Source organism: Nyctereutes procyonoides, unplaced genomic scaffold, assembly GCF_905146905.1.
Source record: "Nyctereutes procyonoides isolate TBG_1078 unplaced genomic scaffold, NYPRO_anot_genome, whole genome shotgun sequence".
NCBI lineage: Eukaryota > Metazoa > Chordata > Mammalia > Carnivora > Canidae > Nyctereutes > Nyctereutes procyonoides.
Window position 1 is genome coordinate 8,893,638 of NW_026575148.1, and position 16,229 is coordinate 8,909,866.

Below are 16,229 nucleotides of genomic sequence, written 5' to 3' on the forward strand. Positions count from 1 at the left end.
GGAATGGCTAATATCAAAAAGATAAAAAAACAAGTGTTGGCAAGGATGTGGAGAAAAGGGAACCCTTGTGCACTATTGGTGGGAATGTAGCTACCACTTACCATGGAAAACAGTATGGAGGTTCCTCAAAAAAATTCGAAATAGAAATACCAATTTGGGCACACCTGGGTGGCTCAGTCAGTTAAGGATCCAACTATTGATTTTGCTCTGGTCATGATCTCAGGGTCATGGAATCAAGCCCTGCATCAGGCTCCATGCTCAGCTTGGAGTCTGCTTGAGATTCTCTCTCCCGCTCTCCCTTTGCTCCTCGCCCATTTGCACTTGCCTGTTCTATCTTTCTCTCAAATAAATTTAAAAAAATAAAAAAAAAATACCACATGATGCAGTAATTCCATCATGTATACAAAGAAAATAACATTTGGGGCACCTAGGTGGCTCTTTTGGTTAAGTGTCTGCCTTTGACTCAGTTCTTGATCCTAGGGTCCTGAAATCAAGCCCTATGTCAGGCTCCCAGCTAAGCAGGGAGCTTCTCTTTTCCCCTTATCCTGTTTGTGTTCTCTCTTGCTACCTCTCTATCAAATAAATAAAAAAATTTAAAGAAAAGAACATAAATTTAAGAAGATATGTATAGCATTATTTCCATCAGCCAAGATGTGGAAGCAACATAAATGCCAATTGATGAATGAATGGATAAAGAGGATGTGATATATGTATATACATATAGACACACACAAAGCAGTACTTCTCAGCCATAAAATGAAATGAAATCTTGCCATTGCCAAGAGCTGGATCAACCTCGAGGTATTAGGCTAAGTGAAATGAATCAGGCAGAGAAAGACAAATACCATATGATTTCATTTAATATATGGAATCTACAAAAGAAAACAAATGAAAAAACAAAACCAAATTCAAAGATACAGAGAACAGATTGGTGGTTTGCAGAGGGGATTGGGGTTCAGGCGTAGGTAGAATGAGTGAAGGGGAACAATAGGTATAAACATCCAGTTATGAAATAATATGATAATCTGTGGGGATGTAATGTACAGCATGGTGACTGTGGTCAACAATATTATTTTGCATTTTGAAAGTTACTAACAGAGTAATTCTTAAAAGTTCTCATCCCAAGAAAATAATATAATTTTGTGCGGTGATAGATGGTAAGTAGACTTACTGTAGTGAAATAATCAACACAACAAGTGAAACAATATTTCACAGTAAGCAAAGTAATATTTCACATTATTTCCTAATACAAATAATCAATATGTTGCGTTCTTGAAACTAATGTAATGCTATATGTCAATTTCATTTCAATTTAACATTTTAAAAATAAAAAGCAGCTTTTTGCCTCAGGGCAGAAGGAATTACAGTTGGATTTGTTTGTATGATGGAAATTTTATATGTGGATTGGGAATTAGAAGCTTATTTTTGTTGTGTTATTTGCTTGTTTTACTTTGTTGGTTTTTTGTTTGTTTCTTTTTTCCTGAGTCTGAGCTCTATCAATCATTAGCTATATGAAACTCATGGGCCAAGAGATGATGGAATAGAAAATGAATCTCATCTTTTCTTAGAGCCTGACAATGAGAATAATTGCAATCTCCATTTGCTTCAGTGGCAAACTGGTGGTAACGTAACCCATGTGCAAAAATTGATATTTTTGGTCCACATTAGCATCTTATATAAATTCTGCATTACCTATATGTGGTATTTAAAACATTTGTGTCACTAATTTTTAAAAATTAAATAAAATCCTTAATCTGATTTTAGCATAGGTGGAATTATGATATCTTGCCGAAGCTGGCTGTTTTGGTAGGTGACTGTAACCATTAAAGAAATACATTAAAAAAAAAAAGTAGCTGAGGGATTGCAACAAGTGACATTGGCTAAAAGCTAAGTGGCTGCTTTTCAGGGATTGTTGAGCACAATCAAGAGAAAAGTTAATAGATTTAAAAGCTGGTTAGAACCTTGTTTCATAACTGAATGTCCACTCATATTAATCAGGTTGTGTTTCTGCACAGCTGAAAAGTTAAACGGTTTTTTATCTGCTTGCCAAGATTTTAATGAGACCCACCAATCCTACAGACAAATTTCAGCGTGTCAGGCATGTTTAGGGAGTGAGGAGCAACCTATGGGCTTGCAGACTATAGGAGGACCTTGTCTGTAGGTCTTCTTAGTGGATTCTACCAAATGATCCATAAATGGTAAGCAGAAGCTGAACAGTAAAAAGCTATTACATGCTCTGTTTGGCAGATACAAAGAAAAAAAAATTCTTTTTTTTTCTTTTTTTTTTTTTAACATGGTGAGCTATCAGGTTTCTTTTCTAGCCTGAGCGAGGTTGGCCTTTTCAGCACATGACATTACAAAGAGTTGTATGGACATGTGTTGATGTGCCATTCATGTAGAAGTTTTATAGTTGCAGTTGAGTTACTCTTATGGGTTTGGTTAGAGGGACAGTGGCAACTTGGGTACTCAGAGGCATATCTCTGATGATGTATTTATCTGAATACCTGTCAGCAGGATGATAGTAAGCCCTTTTAAATACTCTGATGCTACGGGCTAAGCCTAAGAGTCAAGACCAGCAGAAGAGAGAAGTAGTATACTTTGTAATCACTTAAAATAATTTTTTGGGGGAAGCATATTTGGGTTAAGCGGATGCATTTTCTCAGGATTTGGGATTTTAAAAGTAAGTCTATGCTTCGGGATTTATTTGGAATGCTTCAGGTCATCACCATGTTGGAGAAAAAAAAAGTTATCCAATCATTGGCTTAATGATCATCTGAAAAATAATAGAACTGGGAGGTAGTTCTAGAGGTATTTGAGGTGCCTTTGTCTTCTCATTCATTCAGTCAGGAAATATTTATCAAGCACCAACTATGTGCCGAGCGCTGTAGTGGGATGAGGATACAATGAATTTCACAAGGGATCTGCCTCCTGGGTGCTGACTGGATGCTGAAGGTGACGGGAATAGAAGAGTAAATCACTTAATGACAGTAGAGTATAATGTGGACTAGAACGTCCATCCTAGGAGATCTTTGATAAGTTTGCATCTAAACTGAATTCTAAGGGACAAGGATAACTGGACAGGTGTAAGGAAGGAGAAGAATATGCCAAGTAGAATAGATTATACAGACTCTTGAAGGCAACAAAGAAACTGGTTTGGTAAAGGAACTATACATGGTTAGCCTGAGCTATTGGCAGTTCTGAGATGTAGAGGGGGTGCAAGACCTGAGAGCTATGAGGACATAACAGCCAGTCAGATGAGGCTTTGTAGGCACATTAAGAATTTTGGACCTAGTCTTCCTCTGAAGACGAGCAGGAGCCATTTTTGGAGTTTTGAGCAGAGAATGACAGATAAATTCTCCTCTTTGTGTTGGGGAAATATTTAGAAGAGAATCTGAATATAGTTAGGTCAGTTAAGAGGCAATATAGGTGAGTGGTAACAGTAGCTTCACCCGAATTAAGATAGTGGCAATGGGGAGATGTGAATTAATTCCAGAAATATTAAGAAAGTGTGTTTATCACTCTTGGGATAGGGTTTATTTATTATTTTTTAATCACAGATTTCTCCAGAGCCTGCCTCCACTATAGGAGGAGCACTGCCCAAGCAACCCCACGTCCCTCAAGGGTCCCAGCCCTTTGGTGGAAAGTCAGAAAAGATTGACAAGGCCAGTGAGATTCTCCTTTCATTTTTCAGGATTTTGGAGAGTGAGACACCAAAAAATAGAATCAGTCAGTATTGGGAATTTGACCAGAAAAGTCATAACTGTTGATTAGTAAGGAGAAAAAACAATTAAAGTGATCAGAAGGAGGCAAATGAAACAGTATGGCAGAGACATGAGTTAATGCAGTATTTGAGAGACTGAGAGTGTTACTTGATTCTACTTCATATCCTTTTCTTAAAGGATCCAATACAGTAATACCTGTATAACATACTTTTTTTGTACTTGAGATAGAATGAGCCTTTACTTGCCTTATCTTTATTGTATCTCCTGCCCTGTCCCTCATCATTATTGTGGGATTCTATACATAATTTAGAATTCCTGTGATGCTAACTGTGGGTTGCACGATGATTGGTTTGAGGCCTCTTAGCCTTTAAGTATTCTATTCTTTTGTTTACATTGGTCTCAACTTAGCTTTTGAAAATAAAGTAGTAGCTTTCTCTTTCCATGATCATAGATTCATTACTCATTCATAGATTTCCAGGTTTCCAGCTTTGGGCCAATGGGTTTATTGGCTCCCGGGAAATCTTTATTTCCATTTGCAAAAAGGTTATGAGATGGACCAAAGCAGATTTGCCAGCTTTTCAAAAGCCTTGTGAAAGGACAAGATGATATGTTTTAAGTTGATGTGTTATTAAAAACGCATGATATTAATACTGATCATATTTTCCTAGGGCATGTTGCTTTGAGTGGAATGAATGATAGAGGAGATTGTCCCATGTTTGAGGAACATTGTTCTCTTATTCCACAGTAAAAGGAAAAGCTTGAAGTCTCCTTAGGTTTAATGTTCAAACTCCAGTCTTTTCAGAACAAATAGGCTCCTCCAATTTGAAGACTCTGAAGCTAGTAAATGGAACTGAAAGCATCTTAGAGCTCCTTGTTGACACCACATGGTCATAAACCCTTCAGACTCTGCAGAGAGGTCGTAAAGCAAATTGCTCCTTCACAAGTAAACCGATTAAAGGGAGACAGGGCTTAGACATCTTGGAGCCTAATGAGGGTATTTCAGGGAAATGATGCTCCTTTTCTAGAACAAATGATAAATTTTTGTTATGTGTGAGAAACAGAATTGCTCATAGGAATAAAGTCAAGGGACAGGATAGGCAGTCTTTTCCATTTTCAGTAACACTGAGCTTGGGAATCAGAAGACTTGGAATTCAGAATCTTACATTAACTGGGTGACCTTAGGGAAGCAAACTAATCACTGTGCTTGTCTTATTTGTGAATGAAAACATCTATTCATTCAACTGACATTTACTGAATAAATATTGTTGGCCAGTTAATTTCACATTTGTAATCTCACTTCATCTTCACAAGAAACCTATGAAGAAGCCATTATTATTCATTCATCCTAATAAGGAAACTGGTGCTCAGAGGGATTAAGTGATTTGTCTAAGTCATAGTTGTTGAGTTGTTAAGTTATAGTTGGTAAATGGTAGAGGCAAATTCAACCCCAGCTTCCAAGTCCAGTGTTATTCCTGCTATAGGAAGCTGCTTTCTTTATGGTTCAATTGCATTTATTAACACATGTAATTAGATTTATTAATATTTGTTATCTCATAGGGTTTTTCATCTAATTTCCTGTGTGTATTTTTATTGTCCCAACTAAACCATAAGCTCTTCAAAGGCAAAGATCCCAACATTTATATCTTTGCTACCTGCCTCCTCTCTCCCTGCAATATAGACTATTGATCTTCACTCCTTTATTCATTCATTGATTCATCATTTAAAAAATATTAATCAAGTGCCTATCATGTGGCAGGCACTATTCTAGGTTCTTGGAATATATTAGTGCACGAAATAGATGATATCCCTGACATTATTTTATATTCTATTGGAAGGAGAAGCAAATAAATAACAAATGGCATAACCTATGAAATATGTCAGGAGGTATTATGGGCAATAAAAAATAAAGTAGATCAGGTTAAGGAGCACTGAGAATGTGACTGAAAGGGTCAGTGTGCAATTTTTAACAAGGCTATTAGGGGAGGCTTCATTGACGATTGCGTATTTGTTGCTTAAATTCACATGGGAGTGTCCTCTGACAACTTTAAGCTTCGGCTCTGCTTACGTGCAAGGGAGAGATGGCACCAGGCTTTGGCCTTAACCCCAAATTCACTGACACACATTTATTTCCCAGCAGAGATCTTTAGATCAATATCTTCCATATTCATCTACAGAAACACTGTGGGTATAAGGTGGAAGAGGCCAAGGCATGGCTTGAATTTATATAATGCTCTCTAAAACAGAGAGCTCAGCATCAGGAGGCAACACTTAAGGTAATGCTGACCTTAGCTAGAAAAAACATGAGTCTAGGAGCCTCACAGATGTGTAATCAATAGCAAGGTAACTGGTTACAAGGGATTTTACACATCTGTCAGCTAAATCAGAACCCTAAAGGGCAAATGCCGCTCTGAAGAACATTAGCCAGATTTGTGATGCTGACTCAAGGAGTTTGGGTCCATAAACCAGTGCGTGTATTACAAGGAGACCTCAGTTTGACAATTTTTTCATTGGTGACAGTCATAATCTTGTTTCAGTCTGGTTTTCTAGTTGATATTCATGAAAAAAATATTGGATTGGCTGTATTGTGTCTCAGAGATCATTCTAGTTTTATTTCACATTTTTTTTTATATATAAATTAATTTTTATTGGTGTTCAATTTACCAACATACAGAATAACACCCAGTGCTCATCCCGCCAAGTGTCCCCCTCAGTGCCCGTCACCCATTCACCCCCACCCCCCGCCCTCCTCCCCCTCCACCACCCCTAGTTCATTTCCCAGAGTTAGAAGTCTTTATGTTTTGTCTCCCTTTCTGATATTTCTCACACATTTCTTCTCCCTTCCCTTATATTCCCTTTCACTATTATTCATATTCCCCAAATGAATGAGAACATACACTGTTTGTCCTTCTTCGGTTACTGTGGCCAAGTTCAAAAAGGGTGTTGCCTGAGTTCTCCTCTGGGATTTTGATGGAATCTTGTCTCACATTTAGATCTTTCATCTATTTTGAGTTTATCTTTGTGTATGGTGCAAGAGAGTGGTCCAGTTTCATTCTTCTGCATGTGGATGTCCAATTTTCCCAGCACCATTTATTGAAGAGACTGTCTTTCTTCCAGTGGATCGTCTTTCCTCCTTTATCATATATTAGTTGACCATAAAGTTCAGGGTCCACTTCTGGGTTCTCTATTCTGTTCCATTGATCTATGTGTCTGTTTTTGTGCCAGTACCACACTGTCTTGATGAACACAGCTTTGTAGTACAACCTGAAATCTGGCATTGTGATGCCCCCAGATATGGTTTTCTTTTTTAAAATTCCCCTGGCTGTTCGGGGTCTTTTCTGATTCCACACAAATCTTAAAATAACTTGTTCTAAGTCTCTGAAGAAAGTCCATGGTATTTTGATAGGGATTGCATTATACGTGTAAATTGCCCTGGGTAACATTGACATTTTCACAATATTAATTCTGCCAATCCATGAGCGTGGAATATTTTTCCATCTCTTTGTGTCTTCCTCAATTTCTTTCAGAAGTGTTCTATAGTTTTTAGGATATATTTTGAGAACCATTTGAATGGTAAATGGTTCTCCAACCTTTTATTTTCAGGTTGTAGGTGTCTTTCTGTCTAAAATGAGTCTCTTGTAGACAGTAAATAGATGGGTCCTGTTTTTTTATCCAGTCTTGAAACCCTGCGCCTTTTGATGGGGTCATTAAGCCCATTCACGTTCAGAGTTACTATTGACAGATATGAGTTTAGTGTCATCATGATATCTATTTAGTCCTTGTTTTTGTGGATTGTTCCACTGAACTTCTTCTTAAAGGGGAATTTTAAGAGTCCCCCTTAAAATTTCTTGCAGAGCTGGTTTGGAGGTCACATATTCTTTCAGTTCCTGCCTGTCTTGGAAGCTCTTTATCTCTCCTTCCATTTTGAATGAGAGCCTTGCTGGATAAAGTATTCTTGGTTGCATGTTCTTCTCATTTAGGACCCTGAATATATCCTGCCAGCCCTTTCTGGCCTGCCAGGTCTCTGTGGAGAGGTCTGCTGTTACCCTAATATTCCTCCATTTTCTTTTTCTTTTTGTTCCCAACAGCTTTACTATACTTTGTTCTTTGTCCCTACCTTTTTCTGCTTATTCTTCTCTTTGCCGTCTTTTTAAAAGTTAACTCCTTTCTTTCTGACTTTCCTTTTCTTCAGTTTTTACCACTGTTCTTCTCTTCCTTCTCCCCTTCCTTAAATATTTATTGTGCATCTACCATGTACTGGGCCAGATATTGTGCTGTGTGCTTCACAACAGTGGTCAAACAAAACGAAACAAAAACCCTCCAAAACAGTGAATCCTCCCTTATGGATCATGTTGTCTATTGAAAAAATGATGATATACATGTAAACCCACAAATAAATCTATACTGAATAGCTTTGGTGAACTGATAATGAAAAAAGAGGATGCTGTCAAGGCAAATGATGATGTACCTGTCATACACCAGGTGGTTGAGAAGGTGTCCTTCACAAGAAGTTGTTAGACTTGAAGGAAGAGAGGAGCTTTGCAGATGTGCGGATAGGCAGGAATCACCTAGAGAGAGAGGAAAGAAGATGAAGACAAACCTTGAATATAGCCAGAGCTTGGCATGTGAGTAGTTGTTCAAGGGCCACTGTGTGGCTGGACCACAGTGTGGGAACAGAGTGTGGCAAAGAGAGAGAGGAGAGACCCTTCTCCTTTTTCTTCCTCCTTTCACCTGGCCCATTTAGCTTGACATGAATAAGGTATTTATTTAAACATGTCCTTTGATTTTTTTATGTCATTATATGGACAAAAGGAGTATAAAACCAAACATGATAAAAATGAGGGGAAAAAGTGGAACAAAATCTTCTGATGAAGAAACTGAAAAGGGCAAATGGACTGTGAGTTCAAAAGGGGCTTCCATCGTTTTCTGAGGCATATGAATTAGCCTGCTTGCTGAGATACACAATGTGCCTGTGATACAGTTACAAGGGTTGAAAATCTGAGCAGGATTTGGATGTCTGTGTAGTGTGTGTTTATATGCATATCAGTGCAGGGATGTCGTTAATGCTGAAACATAGGATTTATGCTTAATTCATGAGTAAATTTTTTCCTATGCATAAAAAAAATCTTATTTCAGTACTAAGTTCTTATATGAATAAAGTCCTCTTCCAAGGCCTTTTCTCATAGCCTTCTCTTCATAATTTTAAGAACCATAAGATTTTATATAAATACATACACATACCTATTTGTTAATTTATAGATGAGACAACTAGGTTATATTTTAGTAGTTCCATTTCGACTAGCCCATTGTAGATGAGTAATAGAGCAGCAAAATGCAATCGAGTGATTCATAGAAGTAAAAATGCCATATATCATAATGTAGTTCATAACAGAATTCTCTGTAGGTACCAGAACAAAATAGGTACATAAACTCAGAAATAAATATGCATTGTTTCTGGATGTAAAACTTGAGTTAAATGATTTTGCCCAATTTATGTAGACTTATTTTATCCATAATATGTATTTTAAGGAGAATATTTTATGAAATGACTTTATCCTACAGTCTTTGCTAGAGACTGAAGTTAATTTACTGAAAGTTAATGAAAAAAGAACTATTCACTCAAAGTATTCAAAAACAGTACCAACAAAAATGTTTTGTTAACAAATAGAATATTAAGATATGATACAAAAAATAAATAAAATATGATACAAAGTAGTTATCGGATGCCAAAGAGATTATCAAAAGGTTTACATAGTCAAAGGACTATATAGGATGAGTTTGAGGGATCCTCGTGCTTATCATAATAGATTATTGTCTCAATACTAATAGATAATGCAAATCAGAACCAAGGTATTGGCACTAGAAATGGGGGAGACTATTAAGGAATGAGGGCTCAGTGACTTATGACATATGATGGATTAAGGAGAGAGGAAAGTTCAGTGTATATAGTTCTGTTTCATGTGATTCATTATAAAGGAAATAGGAGAAGATCAGGTTTAGGAAGACTGTGAGTTATTGGGTGAACTTGGGGGGGCTTCACCTATCTCTTTGGCATCTAGAGGCGTGCCTTCAGCCAGGAGTTAAATGTATAGGACAGGTAATTGGAGAAAAGGTCTGGGTTTCATTAAGAGATTTGGAAATCACTAGAATATATGTGGACTTGTCACTACAGAATCATGGAGGTACAGTTTGATGTAATGGGAAAAGAAAGACAAAAAATTACAGACTTGATCCTGTCACTTTATAACTATCATTTAGACATGTCACCTGGCCCAGTTCCTTTTAAAAGAGTCTTAGTAACTTTCTTACCTAACTTAAAAAGTTCGTGTGTGTGTGTGTGTGTGTGTGTGTGAGAGAGAGAGAGAGAGAGAGAGAGAGGTTTCCTTCCTTTTTTTTTTCTCCTTTTTCCTTCTTTCCACTTATCACATACCCATCTCTCCAGTATTCATCATGAGCAAGGGATCTTTGGGAATAAGAGCAGGGGACTGAGATTTACCTGAAGATGGTCTTGGAAATTTACATGGGCTGGATGCCTAGGTTTATCTTGAGAGCCCAGGAGTTCCTCTTTCATACAACATAGGGCTGTGGAAAATGAATTTTGGAGGATATCAAGGGTGCAGCTGAGAAGCTTTGTTTCTTAAAGATGTCCCATATACCCAAACAATATACAACTAATTATGTTACTCCCCTCCTGTGAAATTTTAGAATCTTTCAAACTATGACAACTTCTCCAACCAGTGTTTAATGATCTCTCTTTTCAAGTCTATATTCCTAGATCTATGCTTTTCCTAAACAGAAATCATTACTGCTTTTGATCTTTTTTCCCCCTTTTTCCTATAACATCTCCTGTTTAAACACAGTCTTGTTTTTAGAGACCATCTCAGATATTGTTTTTCCCTTGGGCTTTTAATGATCCACTCAACCATTCTATTCCTATGAATATCACTTCATATCTTTTTAGGACACATTATAGTCTATCTTATTTGCATATTCATCTTATTCTTCTAGCTTTTGAGTTCCTTAAGGGTATGGACTCCTTCTTTTAGCTATTCATAGCTCTTGACCTCGTGGACTGTACATGATACATCAGGGGATATTTGCTTACTTGGTTAGCCAAAACAAATCCCACAAAAATGATAAATTATCACATCTAATCAGAAAAAAACACATTCCACATCTGTGGTTTTATAGCCTAATCAAGTCTGTTTTACCAAAACGAACAAAGTACCATTTAAGAATTTAATAAAAAAAAGAAATAAAACCTTTCAAAATAATTTGAAGCACTGTTGGCTATACTGAATACTAAAAAAGTGCAGGTAATACTGTGAGAGCTACTAAAAATTTTGATTTTTTTCCCCAAAGCTGTTTGACAAGTATGAAATGAAAAACAGTAAGAATCTTGGTAGCCCAGGAGGATTTCACTTGTAAGGATTTCTTTTCTTCTAAATTGGGTTCTGAATCACATTTGCCTGTAGTCCTAGATATTTTGTTCAATACATAGTGATTTCAAGTGACTTGAAATACTAAGATTGTATTTTGGGCTTGGAGTACCTATGTCCCTTTGGTAGGTTTTTTTTTTTTTTTTCTCTTAAAGGCTTTTCATTGCTTGTTCTTAGGATTTCATGGGCATGATCTGGCAAGAGACTGGTTGCTGCTGAGAAAGGTAGAATTTTCAGTTTAGATTGATAATATTCTTTACTAGGACGGTTATGTAAGCCAGCAGACTTAGTTATGACCTGCTAAATCAGTGGATTCACTTGAGTAGGCACTTATAGCCAAAATTTTCCTGCCATGTACCCTGTCATCTTTTTCTTGGAATTTCCCAAGTCTATGAGTCAGTCTATATATATATTGAGTGACTTCTGGGTACAGAATATGAGGCACTGTATCAGGAGCTATAAAAACTTCAAAGAATAAGGGACTATGCACACATCATGTATCATGGGTTACATATGGAAGAAAAATTATCAACCTCTGTGGTTAGAATAGTCGATCCAGGTACTTGCCGATTCAAAAGTCCTCTCCTGGGAAGCCTCATAATGTCTTTTTCATACCTAGGTGCTTTATGAGGCATTCCTAATGAAGAAGGTTGGCATAATCCATACCTCATATCTCCACCACCTTAGACTCAGGGTAGACCCGATCTAAATCCAATCATTTGTTGTCTGGGTAATGACGTTTTATTGCTCAAAATGACCTAAGGATAAGCAGCAGTGTCCTACACTTTATGTCATATAAGTTGAATCAGACTCAAACTCCTAGACTTTAAACAGGCAATTACACAGGAAGAATAGGAAAAAATAACATAAAAATTAGGATTAGCTAAGTCACCAAGGTATGACTTGAGTAAGGAGTGATCAGTGTCTGGTTGAAGTCAATCAGTTATTATTTAGACATCAGAACTGTTACTAGACTCCAGGAATTTTTTTTTTCCTTTTTCCTTTCCCTTTCCTTTCCTTTCCTTCTTTCTCTCTCTCTATTCCTTCCTTCCTTTTCTTTATTTTGAGAGAGAGAGCAAGTATCAAAGTGTGAACAGAGTGGGGAAGGGCAGAGGGGAGAGAGAGGGAGAGAATCTTAAGCCAGCTCCATGCCCAGTGCAGAGCCTGACATGGGTCTTGATCTCTCTATCCTGAGATCATGACCTGAGCTAAAATCAAGAGTTGGATGCTTAACTGACTCAGCCACCCAGGTGCCCCAAGGAAACATTTCCTTATGCAGAATTCTGAGGCATGTCTCCCTAGTATCAGGATTCCTGAGATTGAGTTAGGACAGGGTCAAACTCATTAATCCTTGTTTATTGTTTCCTCCTTAGTTCACTTCCCCACTCCCCCCTGGTGCTTGCTGAGATCCTTCCCCAAATTTATTGCTGTTCTTACTGCCTGCTTTGTGAGGAGTTCAAACCAATATACTCTTAGAATTGTCCTATACCTCTGTGGGGAAGTAGGAGTTCAGGGACTAGTGTAGGATGTGGTTGTTCAAATGGATGTTAGTTCTATCACCTTATAGCACTGCTGTTCTTAAAAGAAACTTCCTAGGCAGGAAACTGAATACATTGTTTTTTCAGATGGGGGAGGAGAAAGGTAGGTGAGGGAGAGGGAGAAAGAGAATCTTAAGCAGGATCCATACCCCTGTAGAGCCCCTCGCCTGGCTTGATCTTAGAAGCCTACAACCATGACCTGAGCCAAAATCAAAAGTCAGACTTTTACCTGACTGAGCCACCCAGGTGCCCCAGGAAATTGAATACTTGAAAACACTTCTAGAGGTGACTTTCTTGGCTAACACTCAGATCAGGCCTCTTGAATTGACCAAGAGAATTATGTGTTAAAATATTCATTAGTTCTTTGAAATTAGCGATCCAATACTGACACTAATTATTAAAGGTACTTTTGTTGAAATAGTGATTCTGTGCATGCTATCTTCTCTTTACTGTTGACTTGCTGATTCACTTGTAATCTATTTGCTTTAGAAAAACCTTCATTTCTAGGGTATAACAAAGCATTTCAAGTCAGTTATATTATTCTTTTTCCAAAATAATAAAACCAATAGAATATGAAGCCAATTGGTAAGAATCGTGTTCTTATTGATCATCTAACCTATGGAAAAAATGACAATTGAATTTGAATCTCCATATTTGTATATTTGATCTTTGATCATATTCAACATTTCATAATTAAGAAATAGGTGCAATAAAATTTTTATATACTTTTTTTTTGTGAAGTTAAAATCAGATTGGCATTTTCATGCAGATTCCAGAGCTGCTTGTATGCCAAAAAGTGTGTTCTTCCACAATTTTCAGTCTTTATTATTCTGTCTTCTGTCTGTCCTTGCTCATGCTGCTTTTCATTGTCCTCATCACAGTGAGGTGTCAGCACTTCGACTTTCAAAGAGAATATATGGTACATTTCCCTGAGCCCTTTCCTTAACATAGCCAGCTCCTAGCAGCAAGCGGCTTTAATAGGGGATATGTGTCTTTATTCATTTGTAGAGTCACAGGATCTGTATGATGAAAGCCCTGGCATCATGGTGAAGGTACGTCTCATTGTTCTTGCACAATTCTGTTACCAGATTAATTGATCCTGCTCATGTTAGAAGGCAATTTGTGTCAGCCCAGCACAAAGGGAGACAACCAATAAAAGGCTGTACTCTTTAGAGCCAAGTTGTACACTCTTACAGAGCTGCTGCCAGGCAGATTTCTGTGCTTTAGCATTATGCAGGGAGTGGGGAAAAAAGATAAAGGTTAAGAGAATCATTTTCTCAAGGGGCCAATTAAACGAGGGGATTGCATGTAAAGAGTGAACACATTGGACCTCTCAGGTACAGACTACCTAAAATGCAATTTAACATCTATGGCGCATAGAATTATCAATTCATGAGTAATGATCAGTGGAAAATTCTTTTAATGCTTAGGAAGAATAATACAGTGTTAGAGATTTTGAATAAAAATGTTTCAGATGTGCATAGCAAGACTAATATATCATTCTCTTTGATAGAGGAAAAAAAGTTGTGATTAATTTTTGCCTTACATACAATTTAAGGATTTAAAGGCTGTTTTTTATTTTCTTAAAAAAATTTCCATACTAAATACTAAAATTTCTTTTCTTTAGTGGGTAAACTAATATAAAAGAATCTTAATGTTTGATGTTTTAGTTGATTAACTTTTGGCACTGAAACAAAGCAAAACAAACAAACAAACCTGAAAACCCCAAAAATGGCCCAGAGTTGAGTAGGAGGGAAACGGGGGGGGGGGGGGGCATTCCTAGAGCCACAGAAACTTGATACGTACTTTCATGCAAAACTCATGTTTAAAGGATTAACACTTTGATGGAAAAATCATTGCATCATAGTATTGTAGTATTAATTTCTCAAAAAAAGAAATCAGTCCTGTGTGAGGACAATTTTCCAGAATATAGGTTTTGTTCATTTGTTTTGGCATATCTCTGAGTAGCTCTTCATCAGAGGAAATTGTTCAGGTCCTTCCCATGAGTTTTCATCACTACGCATCTGTCTTTATTCTGATTTGATTCCTTTTCATGCTTCGAGATAGGACTAAGAGGTTACCCTGGTTTATTGCTAAACAGAATTAGAGACAATTTTTATAGGCTACAGTAGGATATTATATCCATCCAAAAAGCTTTCTTAATAACTTCTTTTCAGGCTGCTGATTAATTTCAAGCAACACAGTGATTCTCATTTTTCATTTTTAAAAAATTATCTCTATTTTTTTATTCTTCTGCTTAATATAGGTTGAATATCCTTGTGGATATCCTTTGTGGGTATGAACAAAACAAACCAAAGCACCTGACTGTAAATAACCTAAAATCACTTACTTTTGTGTATTTCTTCATGGAAAGAGTGTGCATGCTAGACAGAATTGGAAATGAAATTAGAGGGGAAGGAATTTCTTCTTATTTTTTAATAAAGAAAAATGGTTTTGTGAGACTAAGATTTAAACTAAAAGTATGAAAAAAAATAAACTAAAAGTATGTATTGGGATGCCTGGGTGGCTCAGTGATTGAGCATCTGCCTTTGGCTTTGGTCGTGGTCCCAAGATCCTGGGACTGAGTCCCATATCAGGCTCTCTGCAGGGAGCCTCCTTCTCCCTCTACCTATATCTCTGCCTCTCTATGTGTCTCATGAATAAATCAACCTTTTTTAAAAATTAAAAAAAAATAAAAGTATGTATTAATGAAATGGTGCACATGTTTCCTGATAGGTGATTCTGAACCATTCTGAGACTTTTTTTTAGTGTACGTCAATCCAGAAGTGTTCTCTCCTATCTATCAAGATAATATTGACTGATATGCAAAATACACGTAGGCTAGCATTTTAATTTCATTTTTTATGTATTTTTTTATTGCTGAGGAGGCAGTTGATTCACCCTTACCCGGTGTGAGCTTATTTGTGTTGAATAAGTAAGTTGTCCTGAATGGAAAAATAATCCGCACCAGAAATAGATGCAATTTGTGAAAATTTTCTACTGTGATAATATTTCCTTTCAATTTTATAACCTTTCCAGGAATATCAGTTATGCTTTCAGTAAGAACCTAAAGTATAAAAGTAGGAAAGATTTACTTCCTATGATATATACACACATATATTTGGCAGAATAATATTTGCAACCGTAACTTAAGCTTTCTACCTCTTCCTCTAATGTTTCCAATTTGCCTCTATTACCTGCCCTCATTCCAGCAGCCAGACCATGAGACATCCGGTGTGTCAAGGCAGTTTTGTTTTGGCAGAAAGCAGAGAATGAGAGTCAATTTTTAAAATTTTTTGAATGAAAACATCGAATATAATACGAACATTTTGGAAAGATGTAAGATAAATGAGAGCCACATTTTGCCTGTGTCCCATGGATTATATAAAGAATATCCAGACTGGGTGGACAGAAGGAAAAGGAGGCAGGGGAAGAGCTCTTAGTCTCTGGTAGATTCCTGGAAACGGGCCAGAAAGAATTTTTCCCACATTTTCCACTCTTCATTACCAAATCCAAGAAAAGGGAAACATCCC

At 37.0% G+C, this 16,229-nt stretch overlaps 1 pseudogene; it reads right to left on the reverse strand.

The window, feature by feature from the left end:
* LOC129501636 (methionine aminopeptidase 2-like) overlaps nucleotides 1-15,927 on the reverse strand; it is a 31,515-nt pseudogene extending 15,588 nt beyond the window's left edge.
* Between the last annotated feature and the right edge of the window lie 302 nt (nucleotides 15,928-16,229).